Genomic DNA, 19,699 nt, shown 5'->3' on the forward strand with positions numbered 1-19,699 from the left:
GAGGACAATAAGATATGTAAATAAGTGCTTTGCAGGTGAGGATGGGGTGAATACTAGATGCCCTTTTGAGATCCAAGTGCCCAGTGGGTACTGATAGATGACACAGAAGGGAGAAGGAGTCAGGGAGAGAGAGGCTTATGAGAAAAGGTCTTTTGGAGGAGATGTGACCTTAATAATAATAATAATAATGATGATATTTGTTAAGTGTTAACTATGTGCTAAGCACTATGCTAAGCACTGAGGTAGATACAAGGGAATCAGGTTGTCCCAAGTGGGGCTCACAATCTTAATTCCCATTTTACAGATGAGGTAACTGAGGCACAGAGGAGTTAAGTGGCTTACCCAAGGTCACAGAGCAGACAAGTGGCAGAGCCAGGATTAGAACCAATATGGTTTTGAAGGTAGGGAGTGTGGTGGTCTGGTGTATAGGGATAGGGAGGGAGTTCTAGGCCAGAGGGAGGATGCTTTTATGTGTGAAAAGACACTGTGTACTAAAGACTGGGAAAAAATAAGTAGTGAAAATTATCCACTGTCCCTGACCCTCAAGAAGCTCTTTCTGAACATGACTAAGGAAAATGACATATTTTGGAGGGTGGACTATTTCCATTTTCTTGCCTGGTCCTTCTAAGTGTTGATGATTTGTTTTACATTGATTCTTCCATTCCCTCCTCCCATAAATAAAATTAGTCCATTAGAGAAGCTGCCTCTGGAAGGGAAGCTCTTTCCTAACAGGTGGAAATTCTTCAGGAACTTCATTTCTGCTAAAGAGGGTTTTTGTATCAACCTCCATCACTTGGCTTCTTTTTATGGTGAAAACTTAACTGTCTCCAGTGAACAATTCCCACTCCCTGATTTTTGATAATGCTTCTAATTATAAGCAGGGATACCTGTGTGGTAGTAGCAGGTAGGGGGCAGAGGATCAGAAAAGTGAGCATGGGACCAAGCAGGTGAGGGTAGTTAATTCACTAAGGCTGCCCTGGGGACCAGGGAGAAGGAGTAGAAGAGTGAGCTCCTGACAAAGCAGATGAGGTCAGTGAGTTAATTTATTGAACATCTACTGACTGCAACACTTGGAAAAGTGCAATACCAGTAGGAAAAGCAGTTGTATGTTCCTTCTTACCTTCTTGTCTCCTATTGCTAGAACTATAATTTATATGACAGCTTTTTCACTGCTTCTGGGTTGCAAAATTTATGCAAAGAAGTGGATTAATTAGGATAAATGTTTGATAGCTTGGGAAAAGCATATGCTTTTGCTATTTAGGTTGTTCACAGATTTGACTGTTTGAATACTACCTTGTGACTAGTCATTAAAAAACAATTTTGTTCAGTTGGACATACCCAAATTTTATATGCTTCTGAATCACTGGCATCTAAGAAATCTGGCTTATTTAGTAGTATGTAGGTGCAAAGCCAAATTGTGCTAATCCTTGAGATAAGAGCTCATCAAGGTTGATAGTAAAGTTTGTTTTGAAAAAGAGAAAACATGGACACTGAACAATAGGTGAGCTGATTATTTCACAGTGTGTTGGTGGTAAACTCTATGGCTAAATAATTTTCACTTAGATTATGGATACTTTAGAGATACTGGAATTCCTCTGGTAGAGTTTTTTTTAAAGAGATAGGAAAAGGGAATCTGACATCAAGACAGAAGAGTGTGATCCATCTGGAGGTCAACCAGCACAAGAAGATAGACTGAGAATCTGCAGAGGTGAGTGAGTATTATCACCAGTTCTGTCACTGACCTTTTTAGTGACTGTGGTCAGGATCAATCTCCCAGGGAATACTGAAAGCAAAATAATAATAATAATAGTAATGGCATTTGTTAAGTGCTTACTATGTGCAAAGCACTGTTCTTAGCTCTGGGGAGGTTACAAGGTGATCAGGTTGTCTCATGTGGGACAAACAGTCTTAATCCCCATTTTACAGATGTGGTAACTGAGGCACAGATAAATGAAGTGACTTGCCCGAAGTCATTCAGCTGACAAGTGGCTGAGCTGGAATTTGAACCCATGACCTCTGACTCCCAAGCCCGGGCTCTTTCCACTGAACCATGCTGCTTAGGAAAACCTCAAATGAGAAAGCTAAACTGTTAGGGAAGCTTGCTGAATAAAGACTGGGATAGCTATTACATTGCATTCACATTTTCTAATGTTTTGAAAGATCAATATATTAAATCACTTAAAGAGAACAATGAGAGTAATTACAGTTTAACAGTGGTAAAATACAGTTTTTGAATCATGTTTATATATGAAATTGTTTCTGAAAAATCATGTGACATGAGAATTGATATGAAAGCATTTAGGAATAAAGAGTTCTGTTGATTAAAGGTAACAATAGTGACCATATTATTTCATAGACTAGGAAACTATCACACCTAGAAGATGATAGAATATTGTTTTAAATGTGCACAAAGTAAGCACTCAGATGCAATTGATTGAAAGCACTCAAGACAATGACCAATAAATAACGCATTCTCTCTCAGTACATCAGTGGTATCTTGTATCTATGGACTACAGTAAAATACAGTAAGCAAAGGGTTTCAGTTTGACAGTGGGAAGAGTTACTTGACTATCTGGGTGTGGAATCTACTGAAGGAGTTGCAGAGTCACCACATCAAGGAGAGCCTCCTAACTTATGACATTAAGACACTCAATCACCTCTCTCCATTTTATCTACTTTTTTTTTCCATTACGCTCCATTTATACTCTTCATTCCCTTTAAATTAACCTACTCACTTTGTCTCACTCTAAACTCTCCTGTCTGGAATCAGTTGTTTATACCCTTCCTACTATCTGGAACTCACTCAATCGATAGCTTTTATTGAGTGCTATGTGCAGAGCACTGTACTAAGCACCTGGGAGAGTACAATAGTATTAGGAGGCATGTTCCCTGCCCACATTCCTCTCCCTTTATATCCACCAAACTACAGGGGATTTCATCTCCTCCAGGAGGGTTTCCTAGTTCATTTCTTTTTTCCCCCCATTTGTATCCCTCTGACAACCACAGAGCACTTCATTCCAACCACGCATCTGTGCTCACAATCACGGTAGTGCTTTAGTACATACCTGGTTAAGCACTCACTCACCTATGTATCCATTTTCTTTTTTTAAAAAATGGTATTTATTAATCACTTACCAGACACTGTATTAAGCACTGGGGTAGATACAAAGAAATCAGGTTGGACACAGTCCAGGTTCCACATGGGACTCACAGTATTAATCCCCATTTTATAGATGAGGTAACTGAGACACAAAGAAGTCAAATGACTAGCTCAAGGACACACAGCAGACTTGCAGCAGTACTGGGATTTGAACCCAGGTTTTTCTAACTCCTGGGCCCATGCTCTATCCGCTAGGCCATGCTGCTTCTCAGTTTTTCCTCCAAAACATTTCCAGTATCCTACCCTTCCCTTCCTTTTACCATCTAACTCTTCTGCCAGATTGTAAAATCCTCAAAGGCTGGGATAGTGTCTATTGCAATCTCCTAAGTGTTTAGTGCAGTGCTCTGCACACAGAAAGCAACCAATAAATTGATCAGTTATTCATTCCTGGAGGTCTTTTGGTTAGAGAAAATGTCTACAACAAGCAGCGTGGCTTAGTGGAAAGAGCATGGGCTTGGGAGTCAGAGGTCATGGGTTCTAATCCTGCCTCTGCTGCTTGTCAACCTTGGGCAAGGTTTACTTGCCTGTGCCTTTACTTAACTGTGCCTCAATTACCTCATCTGTATAATGGAGATTAAGACTGTGAGCCCCATGTGGGACAACCTGATCACCTTGTATCCCCCCAAGAGCTTAGAACATTGCTTTGTACATAGTAAGTGTTTAACAAATACCATCATTATTATTATTATTACCAACTCTGTTGTTATATTGTACTCTCCCAAGTGCTTAGTACAGTGCTCTGGCTTTGCACACAGTAAGTACTCTATAACTACCAAGGATAGATAGATTTTAAGAACCCATCTGTCTTAGGTGGTTCAGTCATTCACCTGTTTGGAGGCAGCAGATTAGACTCCTTCTCATTACTCAGTGCCTGAAATAAAACTCTAATACCAAACAGACCAGCATATCTTCATCTATGAAATCCAGCTACTACTTTCTCGGAAACTTTTAAGAGCAGTGTAATTATTGATATTGCTACTTCCTTAAAAAGGAATGTTTCAAGAAGAAAAATAACTGTGTGGCCCAGGGAAAAGTGTTGAAACAAACATAAGGATAGAGATAATTGGCTTTCCTTAATGTACTTCAAAGTGACAGGGTGTGTTCCACATATGCATTATTTAGACATCTTAAGCAAGTGAAAATTCGTTATTTTCTAGACTCAGTTTAGAGGGCAGAGTTTCCACTATAAGTGTTGTGGATAGTCTTGACATTATTGGACTGAGGATAACAACTGTGGAAACATATGGAGGAGAGGGGGAAGGAAGCCATTTGTCTCAGGAAATAGCTCTTTGGTCTCACTATTTTCCTGATCCCATTAAGAGATAACATTAATAATTAATCATTGAGGTATTAAGCACTTACAAAGTGTTACAATTAAGTATGATACTAAATGCTGGGGTAGATAAGAAATAATCATCCTTCTCCCTCTACTCCCTCTACCGCCCCCCTTCACCTCTCCGCAGCTTAACCCTCTTTTCCCCCATTTCCCTCTGCTCCTCTCCCTCTACCATCCCATCCCCTCAGCACTGTACTCATCTGCTCAACTGTATATATTTTCATTACCCTATTTATTTTGTTAATGAAATGTACATCACCTTGATTCTATTTAGTTGCCATTGTTTTTGCAGGATGTTCTTCCCCTTGACTCTATTGCCATTGTTCTTGTATGTCTCTCTCTCCCGATTAGACTGTAAGCCCGTCAAACGGCAGGGACTGTCTCTACCTGTTGCCGACTTGTTCATTCCAAGCGCTTAGTACAGTGCTCTGTACTAAGTGGCACAGAGAAGTCAAGTGACTTGGCCAAGTTCACTCATAATAGGCATCTGGGAATAGAGAACCCATGTCCTTTGACCTCCCTCCTGCATCCCCCCAGGCTTTTGCTTTTTCCACTAGGTAATGTTGCTTGTTTCTCAACACTTGGGACTGGACTATCGTTGGTAACGGTGAAGGAGGTGCAGTTAATTTTCTAAGAATTGCTTAACATATATGAATTATACATATGGTTAGGGGCTAGGGCAATACTTTTCTACATTTTTTTTTCACGTATGACGTCTCCCCATAGAGAAACATTATTAATTCCATGTTCTATTCAGTTGAATGGGAGGAGGTTCAACTAGTAGAGGCTTCCTTTATTAAGCCCTCTTTTATCCTGGTTAGTCTCCCTTCTGCATCATCTACACACTTGGATCTGTGACCTTTGGACATTAGATATTCACCCCACCCCCAACCCCACAGAATATAGGTACGTATCTTTAAATTACATATTATAAATTACTTATGTATATTAATGTCGGTCTGCCCCTCTAGACTGAACACTCTTTACTGGCAGGGAACGTGTCTGTTAATTCTGTTGTATTGTACACTTCCACGTGCTTAGTACATTTCTCTGTACCTAGTAAGCACTCAGTGAATACCACTGATTGGCTGATTGATAATAAAACAGGATGGCTGGAGTTGGGGAGTATGACACAGAAAGATATATGATAGATAACCTAGATGGAGTCTGAAGCCCAAAACTGTAAGATTTATATTAAAAACACTCATCCAAAAGATGGATTTACTAGGGAGGATGAAGGTCAATATTACAGCAATTTATTTGAACGTTTGACTGTTTGCTGGGGAATCTATTTGAAATATAACAACCTAGGGCAGGAGTTTACAACCTCTTCTAGAATTTCTATCCCTGACTAGTAATTTCCCTGAAGTTATCTTCCTCCACTTAACAAACCACCCTTTCTGATAATTCTGGTCTCATTTAGACAACTCCATAGATCTAGAAATGTACACCAGATCTGAGCCACCCTACTGAAGAAAGAAGGAATAACAGTAACCAGAGCAAATGATGGAGAAAACAAGTCCTACATTTGTGGGGCTCTGAGCAAAGCCCTTTCTTATCACCTAATTCTTCTTGATGGTCATCCCCTCCCCATCCCTGTTCTCCTCATCTATCCCATTATCTTCTCTTTACAATGTTTTGATATAACTTATATAACTTTCAGGGGATCCACAAGTCTGAATGCAAAAGCATGGCTTAGTGGAAAGAGCACAGGACTAGAAGTCAGAGACCTGTGTTCGAATCCCAGCTTCACCACTTGCCTGCCATGTGACCTTAAGCAAGTCACTTAATTTATCTGTGTCTCAGTTTCTTTATCTTGTAAAATGGGGATTAAATGTCATTTCTCACTCCTCCTTAGATTGTGAGTCTCATTTGAGATTGTGATTGACCTGATTAACTTTGATCTACCCCAATGTTTAGCACAGTGATTGACATATGGTGATTAACCAATACCACCACAGTTTTTCTTAGCCTGTTGGTAACTGCTGAGCAGAGCTGAAATCCCTTGAGTTTACAGTTTGGGTTTTTATTTCTAATTCAACCTCCTTTTAATTGAATGATTCTTGAAGAAGTCAGTACAATTAACTGCATGTAACCTTAGTTTATCATCTAGAGAAAATGCTAGCTGAATCTTATCTAATTGTCAGCTGGGCTGAGACCCAATTAGGTAATGTCTGGGAAAGCCTCAAATATATGTTGGTTCAAGTAGAAGTTCAGTGATTGGGTAGACAAACCATGGTACAGTATTAAAACTTCAAACCCAATTCATTGCAAAAATTCATTCCTCTTACAGTTAAGAAGTGGTATGGGGTCATTCACTTTTAGAAACTCAGAGTACTGGAAGAGAACTCAATGTAGAGCATCTTTGAGTTCAGTCATAAATTCACTTTTTTAATGCTATTCAACTCCTTACTCTGTGCCAGTCACTGAGCTAAGCGCTGGGGTAGATACAAGGTAATCAGGTTAGACACAGTCCCTGTCCCAAATAGAGCTCATGGTCTTAATCCCCATTTTACAGATGAGGTAGCTAAGGCACAGATAAGTAAAGTATCTTACCTGGGGTCACACAGCAGACATATGCTGCAGACAAATGCTGCAGACAAATGTTGCAGACAAATAAATACGATTGAATGAATGAATGAATGAAATGTTAGATCTGGGATTAGAATCCAGGTCCCTGTGACTCCCAGGCCTGTGCTCTAACCATTAGACCATGCTGCTTCTCCACCTGTTGTAGAAGCTCTACTGTTTATCCTTTCTACCTAGACAGCTCTCAGAGAGGAGCATAGGTAAGTTCTGTGTAATGATTTCTCTTGAAAAGACAGTTTCAGTGCTACCCTAGGATGAGAGTGTAAAGTTAGGGAAACTTGGCAAATCATCATCTAATGTTCATGGACCAATTTACCATGTCTCTCTAATTTTTACCTCTGAAGATCAAGTTTTTCTCTGAAGTTCCACTGGTTCACTATACATGTATTTGGTTATAATTATGAGGAAGAGGGTGAGGGAGTCTTCCAGAGGAACAAATGATGGGCCTTTGTCTTGAGACTTCAGGTTTGAAAACTCATACATAAGAGTTGGTTTCTACAGTGCCACCTGCCCTCTCATCCCTAGCAGTTATGTTCCCGTAGAAGGCGGGTAGGGTTTAGCACACTGTGATGTGCATATGAAGTCTTCGCTAGGTCATGAATGAAGGTCTCCCAATTCTCAGGAATAAATGGCCAGAACTGGGGGAATGTTTACATGGGGTCTGCCTTCAGTGCTGAAGGTTTCTGACCGAAAAACCAAATAGGGCATCTCACATGGTGGACAGACTCAACATGAATGAATCCTGGAAGGAGCTGGCTAAAGTAGGTGGTTAAGTTTCAGTGACCACAGAAAGGTGGCTACCTTGGCGACTGGAACTTTGGCTTGTGAATGGCTTTTGCACATAAAATTATTGCATGCTTTTCAAAATGATCTACACCTCTCCCCGACCAATAACTTGTGGTACTCACTGTTCCAGCAGAAACATGGCTGGCAGTGGTTAGTGCCACTGCATAAACCACTCGAGCTATTATTCATTAATTCTGTCATTCATTCAATCATATTTCAAAGGGAGTGAGTCAGCGTGACACGGAAGGGAATGGGAGCTGAGGAAAAGTGGATTTTAGTCTGGGAAGACCTCTTGGAGGAGATACACCTTTAGTAGGGCTTTGACGGAGGAAAGAGTGATTGTTTGAGGTTTGGAAGAGGAAGGGTGTTTCAGGCCAGAGGGAAGACGAGGTCCAGGGGTCGGCAGCAAGACAGGTGAGATTGAAACAAAGTGAGAAGGTTAGCACCAGAGGGGCAGAATGTGTGGGAAGGGATGTAGAAGGAGAGAAGAGAGAGGAGGTAGGAGGGGGTAAGGTGATGGAGAGCTTTAAAGCCAATAGTGAGGAGTTTTTTTTGAAATGGAAGAGGATAGGCAATCGCTGGAGATTTTTGAAGAGAGGAGTGACATGGCCTGAATGTTTCTATAGAAAGATAATCCAGACAGTGAAGTGAAGTATGGACTGAAGTGGGGAGAGGCAGGAGGTTGGGAGGTCAGAAAGGAGGCTGGTATAGTAATCTAGTCAGGATAAATGAGTTACTGTACTAATGTGATAGCTATAATTACTTCCTTCGTGTAGCTTCTTGGTCCTGAAGACTAGACCAAGGCTCATCGTGGCTTGAAGGATAGAGCACAGGCCTGGGGGTCAGAGGACCTGGGTTCTAATCCTGACTCTGCCACATTTCTGTTTTGTGACCTTGGGCAAGTAACTTAATTCTTCTGGGACTCAGTTACCTCATCTGTAAAATGGGAATTAAGACTGTGAGTCCCATGTGAGACAGGGACTGTTTCCAACCTGATTAACTTGTATCTACCCCAGCGTTTAGCACAGTGCTTGGCAAATAGGAAGTGCTTTAACAAGTGTCATTATTGTTTTCATTATTATTATTCCTTCCCTTACATCAGGATACTGCATTGCCAGTGGCATCCTGACACTATTGACCTCTCAGAATTCCCTTTGATTTTTGATGTCAACTATTACAGTTATATTAATTACAATGAACCACAGTACTATAAACTTTAGTTGTCAGGGTTGCATTTTGCTTGTAGTTTACCAATTTAATTTTCTAGAAAGGCACAACATGTGGTGGTTCATTCATGTTACTATCTGGGCTTTTATGAAGCAGATATACAGTAAATATTTCATTGACAGTTGAGTCAGAGAGAGCTCAGATCAATGGAAAAGGAAATGAAATTTAAAAAACTCCCACCAAAGGTCGATTCCATGTGCTACTTTCTGTGCTTCAAAACTTTAAAAATCTGGTATGCAACAGTCGCACAGCAGGCCAGACTATACACCATCAATCATTCTGACATTTAGTGCTTCTTAGAATTGTAATTTTATTTTAGATAGCTTGTTCTACCTGGAGGAGATTGGATATTTCTGACTTCATGTACGGACCTACAATGTTCTATGAGTTTATTAAATATGTACTTTGGGCAAACCATGAAAAATAGCTTGAGACTGGATGAGGAAGGGTAGTCTGAAGATAAACCTGAAACTGAGTAAAGAATGCCAGGTATGTGATCAGGAGAGTTTTGTTAAGAGAGAATTTGAGGGTGAGATTACCTACTATTCTCAATGGAGTGTATTTCTTTTATAGCCTTGACCTCATTTTTATCATGTAAATAGACTTGATGAATTGTACCAGAATATTTCCATAATACTTTCCCTCCATACAATCCCATCTAAACTAGAGTTACTGGGTAGGTATACTTGGACTTTTTTATGGTATTTGCTAAACACTTACTATGTGCCAGGCATTGTACTAAGGGCTAATCAGGTTGGACACAGTCCCTGTCCTACAAAAGGCTCATAGTCTTAATCTCCATTTTTCAGAGGAGGAAACTGAGGCACAAAGAAGTTCAGTTTTTTACCCAAGGTCAAGAGCAGCCAAGTAGTCTGCTCAACCTGATTTCATTGCTCAGAAAATTTGAGGGCAATGGATAATGCTGGGACAACCTAACTGTTTCTGTATGATGAGCAGAAGTGGGGCAAACCAAAGTAGGGAGAGAAATGTCTTAAAGGTACAGCAAAACAGAGCCTCAAATGCTGCAGTAAAGGGGTGTACTGTTGACAGACAGATGTGACGTGATACTCAGGAGTATAGTAGTTTATACAGAATAGAAGCTTTGAAAAGATTAGGGTACAAAGTACCACCTCAGTACAACTCTGAATGAGTAGTGTGGTTTAGTGGATAGAGCATGGGCCAGGGAGTCAGGAGGACCTGGGTTCTAATCCTGACTCCACCACTTGCTTGCTGTAGAACTTGAGCAAGCCACCTAACTTCTCTGTGCCTTAGTTACCTCATTTGCAAAATGGGGATTAAGACTGGAAGCCCTATTTGAGAGAGGAACTGTGACCAACCTGATTAGCTTGCATCTATCCCAGTGCTTGACATAGAATAAGTCCTTAACAAATACCACCAAAAAAGGAGCTAAGATATCTTCCACAGCTGCCTAGCCCAATAGAGTTTTGACCAGAGAGACCGCCTCAATAATACTTACTGCCTGCTTTGCAAGGACATTTTGAGATGAGATGAGATAGCTTGTTTAGATAGGACTTATAATTCTGAAAGAAAAAGTGCTTTAAGAATGATTGCTTTTGGCTCCAGAAAGACTAAAATAACCTTTAGTATTAAAAAAAATGAAGCGATGTAGCTAATAAATGGGTTGATTGCTATCTTTGCGGGAAGCTTACTTAAAGTACTCACATTTTATTAGCACTATTTGGAAATCTGTATTTTTTTCCAAGAAGTTAGCTATACAAAAACACTTGACAATTTAATAAAACTTACTGCCAACTGTCTAGGTATTATATTTTCCTTTTCTTTTAAATGTGTTTGAGAATAAAGGTCTAGTAGCTTCTAGGTAGTACAAATCACAGTGAGCCTTCTACTCTAAACCTTAAAACTGTCAAAATTTTCTTTTTATCTTTCCCTAGGTAAATTTGCTAAGGAGGAAAGTATTTCATGAACGAACGCTTACATGCCTTAACGTGGATATAAGTTATAAAGACTGACAATCCCTAGTAATGCTTTCTAGTTTTCTGTATTTAGATTTCATTTAAAATAATTGCCTCAATTAAAATTATAAATTTAATTTAAAAAAACACCCTTACTGAAAATGAGAAACATAATTAAGGGCTCCCCCCAGAGATGGGTGATTTGCAAATTGTGTGAATATTCAGCATACTTCAGCATATAAATCCCAAATTACTGAAAAATAACTAAATTTTCCTTAAAATATTTGAAACTCTTTATATGAGTTTTTTAAAGAGGTTTTGGTAGAATTTAAAAAATGATTTGATTTGACCTTCTAAATGTGCATAAAGGAAAGAGTGGTATGCTAGAACTCTTTAAAGACCTCTTGTGTCTTGTGTCTATGCTTCCTCCTTTCCAAAACATGAAGTTTGGTATCACAGAACCCCCTCTGTCACTACAGCCCATATATGCTAGTATTGCACAGGCCCAAAGAGGGCTTATCTGTGGACAAATACCACTGGTGTCTCCTAATGATCAATTAAGTGTACTTATTGAGCACTTACTGTGGCAGAGCACTGTACTAAGCATGTGGGAGAGTACAGTATAACAACAGACACATTCCTATCCAAAATGAGCTCACAGTCTAGAAGGGGAGACAGATAGCAATAGAAATAAATACATAAATGAATATATATACATATTCATATGTGCTGTGGGGATCAGAGGGAGGATGAATGAAGGAGTAAGTGAAAGCAGTACAGAAGGGAGTGGGAGAAGAGAAAAGGAAGGCTTAGTCAAGGAAGGCTTCTTGGAGAATATGTGCTTTCAATAAGGTTTTAAAGTGGGGGAGAGCAATTATCTGTCTGTTATGAAGAGGGAGGGATTCCCGGCTAGAGGTATTCATTCATTCATTCAATAGTATTTATTGAGCGCTTACTACGTGCAGAGCACTGTACTAAGCGCTTGGGATGAACAAGTCGGCAACAGATAGAGACAGTCCCTGCCGTTTGACGGGCTTACAGTCTAATCGGGGGAGACGGACAGACAAGAACAATGGCAATAAATAGAGTCAAGGGGAAGAACATCTCGTAAAAACAATGGCAACTAAATAGAATCAAGGCGATGTACAATTCATTAACAAAATAAATAGGGTAACGAAAATATATACAGTTGAGCGGACGAGTACAGTGCTGTGGGAATGGGAAGGGAGAGGTGGAGGAGCAGAGGGAAAAGGGGAAAATGAGGCTTTAGCTGTGGAGAGGTAAAGGGGGGATGGCAGAGGGAGTAGAGGGGGAAGAGGATCTCAGTCTGGGAAGGCCTCTTGGAGGAGGTGAGTTTTAAGTAGGGTTTTGAAGAGGGAAAGAGAATCAGTTTGGCGGAGGTGAGGAGGGAGGGCGTTCCAGGACCGCGGGAGGACGTGGCCCAGGGGTCGACGGCGGGATAGGCGAGACCGAGGGACGGTGAGGAGGTGGGCGGCAGAGGAGAGGAGCGTGCGGGGTGGGTGGTAGAAAGAGAGAAGGGAGGAGAGATAGGAAGGGGCAAGGTGATGCAGAGCCTTGAAGCCTAGAGTGAGTTTTTGTTTGGAGCGGAGGTTGATAGGCAACCACTGGAGTTGTTTAAGAAGGGGAGTGACATGCCCAGATCGTTTCTGCAGGAAGATGAGCCGGGCAGCGGAGTGAAGAATAGACTGGAGCGGGGCGAGAGAGGAGGAAGGGAGGTCAGAGAGAAGGTTGACACAGTAGTCTAGCCAGGATATAACGAGAGCCTGTAGCAGTAAGGTAGCCGTTTGGCAAGTGGAGAGGAAAGGGCGGGTCTTGGTGATATTGTAAAGGTGAAACCGGCAGGTCTTGGTAACGGATAGGATGTGTGGGGTGAACGAGAGAGACGAGTCAAGGATGACACCGAGATCGTGGGCCTGAGAGACGGGAAGGATGGTCGTGCCATCCACGGTGATAGAGAAGTCTGGGAGAGGACCGGGTTTGGGAGGGAAGATGAGGAGCTCAGTCTTGCTCATGTTGAGTTTTAGGTGGCGGGCCGACATCCAGGTGGAGACATCCCGGAGGCAGGAGGAGATGCGAGCCTGAAGGGAGGGGGAGAGGACAGGGGCGGAGATGTAGATCTGCGTGTCATCTGCGTAGAGATGGTAGTCAAAGCCGTGAGAGAGAATGAGTTCACTGAGGGAGTGAGTGTAAATGGAGAACAGAAGAGGGCCAAGAACTGACCCTTGAGGAACTCCAACAGTTAAAGGATGGGAGGGGGAGGAGGCGCCAGCGAAGGAGACCGAGAATGACCGGCCAGAGAGGTAAGAGGAGAACCAGGAGAGGATGGAGTCAATGAAGCCAAGGTGAGATAAGGTATGGAGGAGGAGGGGATGGTCGACAGTGTCAAAGGCAGCAGAGAGGTCAAGGAGGATCAGAATGGAGTAGGAGCCATTGGATTTGGCAAGAAGGAGGTCATGGGTGACCTTAGAGAGAGCAGTCTCGGTAGAGTGGAGGGGACGGAAGCCAGATTGGAGGGGGTCTAGGAGAGAATGGGAGTTAAGGAATTCTAAGCAACAGCGGCATGGGAGACAGTCGAGGATGGAGACTCAAGTTGACTGTGCAGAAGGATGCAGTGGTGAACTACTGTGTTTTTACCAAGAAAATTATATGGATACATTACCTGAACGATTGCAGATGGAGGTGGTGTGTTCCCGGAGAGATGTGTCTGTAGATTCGCTACGGGTCAGAAACAACCTATCCCATTACTTAGTATATCGTTTGGCACATAGCAAGCACCTAACAAAATATCACTTATTATAATTAATAAAGATGACTAAGAATAAAAATTGGAGTGACTTCTAGGTTATAGTGATTGACAAACTGGTTCAGATGGACTGAAATCTAAAGCAATAAAAAAAATCAACAGTTTTTGATTCCACACTTTACTATACATCATATCTGTTTCTTTTTGCTTTTGAATTGGGATCAGAAAGAACTGAATTTACTCCAGCTATTAGGAGGAAAAGTATCATTTCCCATCTTTATTTCATAACATTTAAACCATACCTGAATCCTGAAGATCAACTGTTATTTAATAATAATGTTGGTATTTGTTAAGCTCTTACCATGTGCAGAGCACTGTTCTAAGCGCTGGGGTAGACGCAGGGGAATCAGGTTGTCCCACATGGGGCTCACAGTCTTAATCCCCATTTTACAGATGAGGTAACTGAGGCACAGAGAAGTGAAGTGACTTGCCCACAGTCACACTGTTCACAGATAGTGCTGTTGAGTCCTATCTTATCATCCTGAAGTGGAGGGTGTGGGCTGAAAATGACAGTTACCTGGGGTTTCAGACCATGAGAGAGAAGAGTGGTAGGAGAGTTGTTCTGAGGTTGAATGATGTAACTGCTAATGGTGCTCCATAAGATTGTCTTTGAGACAATCATTTGCACAGTTGCACATCTTATCCATGATAATAAAGTTGTAGTGCCCTTTTTCTGTCTCCTTGCCAACTGAGTGATTTCTCAGGCACCAGTGGTTAAAAGGGGAAAAGGTGTGAACTAGCACCAGCAGGATCTATGCTTGTGTTGTTTTTGCAGTACTGGTGATGGCTTGCCCGAGCCATCCACACTCTCTCAACCAGCCCCTCTCTGCCCAGAGATATACACTGTGAGATGGCTGGTAGGGAGGATGAGTGCAACTGGGACTTTTGGGACAGAATGCCACTGAGACCTAAGAAGGCCAACGGGACTATTTTGTGAAGCTCAAAGTGAAGCAAAAGACAAATGATCTAAAACAAATGATCTAAACATGGTGGTTGGAGAGGGAAGAAAGGCAGAAAAGGGGGGCAGAAAAAGAGACACTCAAGCAAGACCAAGACCAAAAGAGAAGCAGCAGTGCCAAAGAAGCCTATCTACCACCCACACCACTATGACTGTCGCTGTCTGCTCCTCGGAATTCTCACCAGTTGCTTTTCATAGAACATAGGAGTCAAAAGAGACTGGTATTCCAGAAATATTATTAATACTGCTGCTAATAATAATAATAGTAATAACAATGGTAACTATTGAGTGCCCACTGACAGCAATGTTAAGCACCTGAGAAAGAACTACTGAAGCAAGAGACAAGTGGCTGTAGCATCAGCTGCAATTTCTCTTTAACCTGCAACTGTGGCTTCTGTCTGACCCAGGCAGAGCACTCTAACACCACTGACCTGACTACCACAGTTGAAAGTGGGACTTTTAGAAGTTCTGTGTGGAACTTGTGGTGGGGGCAGAAAGGCCGAATTGGTGACAGCCCTCTGAAAAAGGGCAGCTGGTCAAGCTAGGTGTGAAGGGTGTAACTAATAGGTTTCATATTGCTTCCTGCATGTTGGCTCCCTGCGAAACTGACTGTGTGTATAAGTGTGTGTGTATATGTGTTAAATAATACTGAATTCCAATAAAAACATAGAAAAACAGAGCTGGGAGGAAGATCAGGGTTACCTAAGTGAGCTTCTTTCCTTGGAAAAGAAGCAATCCAAACGTGCCTAGGGCCCAAAGAAAACAAATTGGCCTCTATATCTGGCTATCTTTCTATTTTTGTGGAAGGTTTCATGGAAAACTGTCTGAAGGGAACAGTGAGTGCATTTGTGATCTGAAGACAAATACAACCAGTTCTTTTGTAAACTGGTTTTTCATTCGTGCAAAACGTGTATTGAGGAAAACTCATTCTAGTACTCCTGGCATCCAATGCCTTGTGCAAGCACATATGTGAAACTATTTCTTCCAACCCATGGAATATTGTAGGCAAATAGACTTGAGGTTGTTCCTTAATTTCTTAATGAATGAGATTCTAGTCTAAATATAGATTGAAAACATGCATTATGACTGAACTACCTATGAATGGAATTATGGCAGTGAAGACTGTGAACTTCACCATTAGACTGAAAGCTTCTTGAGGGAAGGGACCATGTGTTTTGCTTCTGTCAACCTTCTTGAGCATGAAGTTCTCATAGGTTCTCAGCAAATATCCTCTTCCCTACTTAAAGTCATTCTAAAATCACTTCTCCTCCTGGAAGCCTTCCCCAATTAATCTCTCATCTCCCCACCTATTTCCCATCCTTAGTGATACTCCAGTACTACCATGTCACTTAAGGACTTGGGTACTCAACACTTTCACCATCAACACCATAGCATTTATGTACACGTTTTTAAACTTTGTTGCTTTCCCCAGCCTCTAATTTATTTTAGTACCTCTAATCCCAGGCATTAGAATGAAAACTCCTTGAAGATGGGTATGGTGTCCAACTCTACTGTACTCCACCAAACAGTACAGTGCTCTACAACGTACTGATTGATTGAAATTTTCAAAGATGAAGGGAATTTTCTCACCTCTGCCTCTGAGTTACTCTTCAAATGGCTCTGGGAGGGGAATGCACAATTGGGGAGGTCAGGTCCTGCAGATAATTGCTCTAGGTTCAGGTGGATTTCTGCAAAATGGGCACCAAGTGATGCCATAACACCACTCTGTATCTTGGAGGTCTTTTTTTAGAGTATTATCATTAACCAACCTACTCCCCAGTCACATTGCTGGACTGTAAATTTCTCATTGGATTGGGACTTCAAAATTTACTTCATCTGTATGTTCTTCAGTTGCAAAATATAGTGGCCTGCAACTAGAAGGCATTCAATAAGCACATTTATTGCTGCTGACAAGTGAACCTGTCTTTGTAAGTTGAATAGTCAGGAAGGAGAATTATTGGATGTACACTTGATTGAACGGAAAGAAAGGTATCATTTGTAATTTATTTATTGTAAAATATTAGCTCATAACATATTTGGCTGACAAAAGTGGGATTTGTAGATGATTTCATAAACGATTTCATAGATGAAGGGGTTTTAGAGATAGGGAAAGGAGAAAGACAAGGAATGATCTCAAAGCAATCACCCCTCTCCTGGGAATTTTCTCTGTGGATTTTACCTTTAATACAACTTCTGCCCCAGTCACCTCCACCCTAAAAGGTCACCACCAAGACTATTGAGAAATAGGTCACTTCTCCCTGGGTGATGAAATGGCATGGATTTGAGGCAAATGACCTGACTTCAAGAAGTAGGGATGGTGACAAATTTGGGATATTTGGGATAACTGTTGGGATAACTGAAAATCTTAAATTTGAGGAAAGTATCATCCAAATATGGAAACTGTGGTCCTGACAAAAGGACAGTTAGGAGATTGTACAACCAAATCATCAATGGGGAATCAGCAAATGGAGTGGTCATCCTGTGGAGGAAGTATTGACTGATACTATCAGGGATTGACTTTGGAATGGATCTGTTCAATGGCTTTATTTATGATCCAGATGAAGGAATCAAAAACATGTTTTTATTTACAGACAGTATTAACAGTACAAGGTTGCTTACAAGTTGTAAGACAGCATTAGACTTGTAAGGCAGAAACAGACTATGGTGACTGAGTACAAATACAAGAAAGACAAGCTTAGAATTATAGCTTCCCTGGGGACAAAAACAAGCCACAAATACAGGATAAAGAAAGAACAGTTAGGCATAAATACAGAAAAAGACCTCGGAGTCACAGTTACCTAGAAACTGAATTAGTGCTGTTGTTTTTCAGAGTTCATTCTGTACCAGATATATCAGTGGGAGCACAGCAGGTAAGGATTATGGAAGAATCCTCTCCTATACTCAGTACAGGACAGGCCCTTACCAGAGTGTTGGATCCAATTCACGACTTTTTCTAAAGTCTGTAGAGAAACTGGAGAAGGTCCAGGGAAGAATGACCAAATTGTCTATTGGAATAACAAAATTTAAAGGAACTAGAGGGTCACTAAACTGGAGATGAGAGAGCATTCAAAGATTTAAAGGGGAGGCTATGAATGCTGATCCATTGTTCTCCATGTTCACAAAGAAACCAAACAAAAAGGAAATAGGCTTGGACAGCACAGATTTAATTTGGAAAGAAGAAAGAGCTTCTTGGTATCAGGATTATAGTGGTAGTTGTCCTTCAGTTGGAAGGTGATGCTGCTGAAGGTGAGATTTGAGCATCTTTGAGAATCTTTGAGAGAGAATTTAAGTGCACGCTTGCAAACTTTTTCTATGGAAGTAGGCACCTTTTCTGGTCTCTCACCATTTAGGTAGGCATTTTTCAGATACCAGTGGTTAAGAAGGGAAGGTATATCTTACTGCAGTTAGACATGAGCTTGAGCTATGATTGTAGTAGTGTTAATGGTCAGCACTGACACATCCACAGTTTCTCACTTGGTTCCTTTATGCCCAGTGGCATACATTGCATTACACCTGATCCAGTTAGCAGTTGCAGTAGGTGGACCCAGAACAAAATACCTCTGAGACTTCAGTGGCAGCAATTACCCCTGTCCCCACTCATTTGGCCTACCATCGTTGAATGGGATACTCAAGAGAAGTAGAGTAACCTAGTGGATAGAGCACAGGCCCGGGAGTCAGATGGACATGGGTTCTATTTCCAGGTCTGCCACTTGCCTGCTCTGGGACTTTGGGCAAGTCTTTTAACTTCTTTGGGCCTCAGTTATCTCTTCTGTAAAATGGGGATTAAGACTGTAAACCCCATGTGGGACAGGGGCTGTGCCCAACTGAGAAGCTTGTATCTACCCCAATGCTTAGCACAGTGTCTGGCACATTGCCACTTAACAAATGCCATAAAAATACTCGAATTAGCTTATTTCCAAAGCCCCAAACCAAGGGAAAAGCCAAAAAAACCCCTAAAATTTCCAAAGCATAAACAAAAATAGACATTATTATAATACACTAGTGTGTGACAAATAAAGGAGTGGGAGTGTCAATCCCAGGAGAAATTTGAGAAAGGACTGACAACCTTTGATAGTTATTCTTTTGCCTGGAGGATGAAGGCCAGAGCAGATTATCTCTCTTAAGTACCTTCCAGCCCAAGGTTTAGATTAGGGCATTTAATCACTCCACTGTTTTTGCATCTAGCATAAATAAAAGGGCTTCATAAATATAAATATAATGGAGCTAAGAAATCTGCTGCAAATTTTCAGTTTATTTAGTAACCCTTAAATTGACTTTGAGGGTATGTGTATTTCATTATTTTTTCCACAGGTAGGTTAGATGTGAGGCTTAATTAGTCAGATTACTCTCTGCAGAGGATATTTAATACTGTTGTTTCCTCTTTCCATTGTATCCTAAATAGAATACTTTGCAAAATGATTTATTACTTTAGGATATAGTTCCACACATTACAAGAAATTTTTTTTCTACTGTAATTGTTTAAATAATCTGGGAAATTGTGAGTTATTTTTAATAATTATGATGGTATTTAAGTGCTTCCTATACATCAAGCACTGTTCTAAGCACTGGGGTAAGATACAAGAGAATCAGGTTGGACACAGTCCCTGTCCCACATAGGGCTCATAGTCTTAATTCCCATTTAACAGATGAAGTAACTGAGGCCCTGAGAAGTGAAGTGACTTACCCTAGGTCACCCAGCAGACAAGTGGTGGAATCGGGATTAGAACCCAGGTCCTTCTTACTCCCAGGCCCGTGTTCTGTCTACTACATCATGCTGTGCAAAATTAATTAAAGGAGATTGGAGGTCAGAACTTCTATTTCCAGCTTTTTCCCAAATTTTCCATCAAGGGCCCTTCTATTTCCATGAAGCAATTCCATGGGCTCT

The sequence above is a fragment of the Ornithorhynchus anatinus genome, chromosome 2 (genome assembly GCF_004115215.2).
Source record: "Ornithorhynchus anatinus isolate Pmale09 chromosome 2, mOrnAna1.pri.v4, whole genome shotgun sequence".
NCBI lineage: Eukaryota > Metazoa > Chordata > Mammalia > Monotremata > Ornithorhynchidae > Ornithorhynchus > Ornithorhynchus anatinus.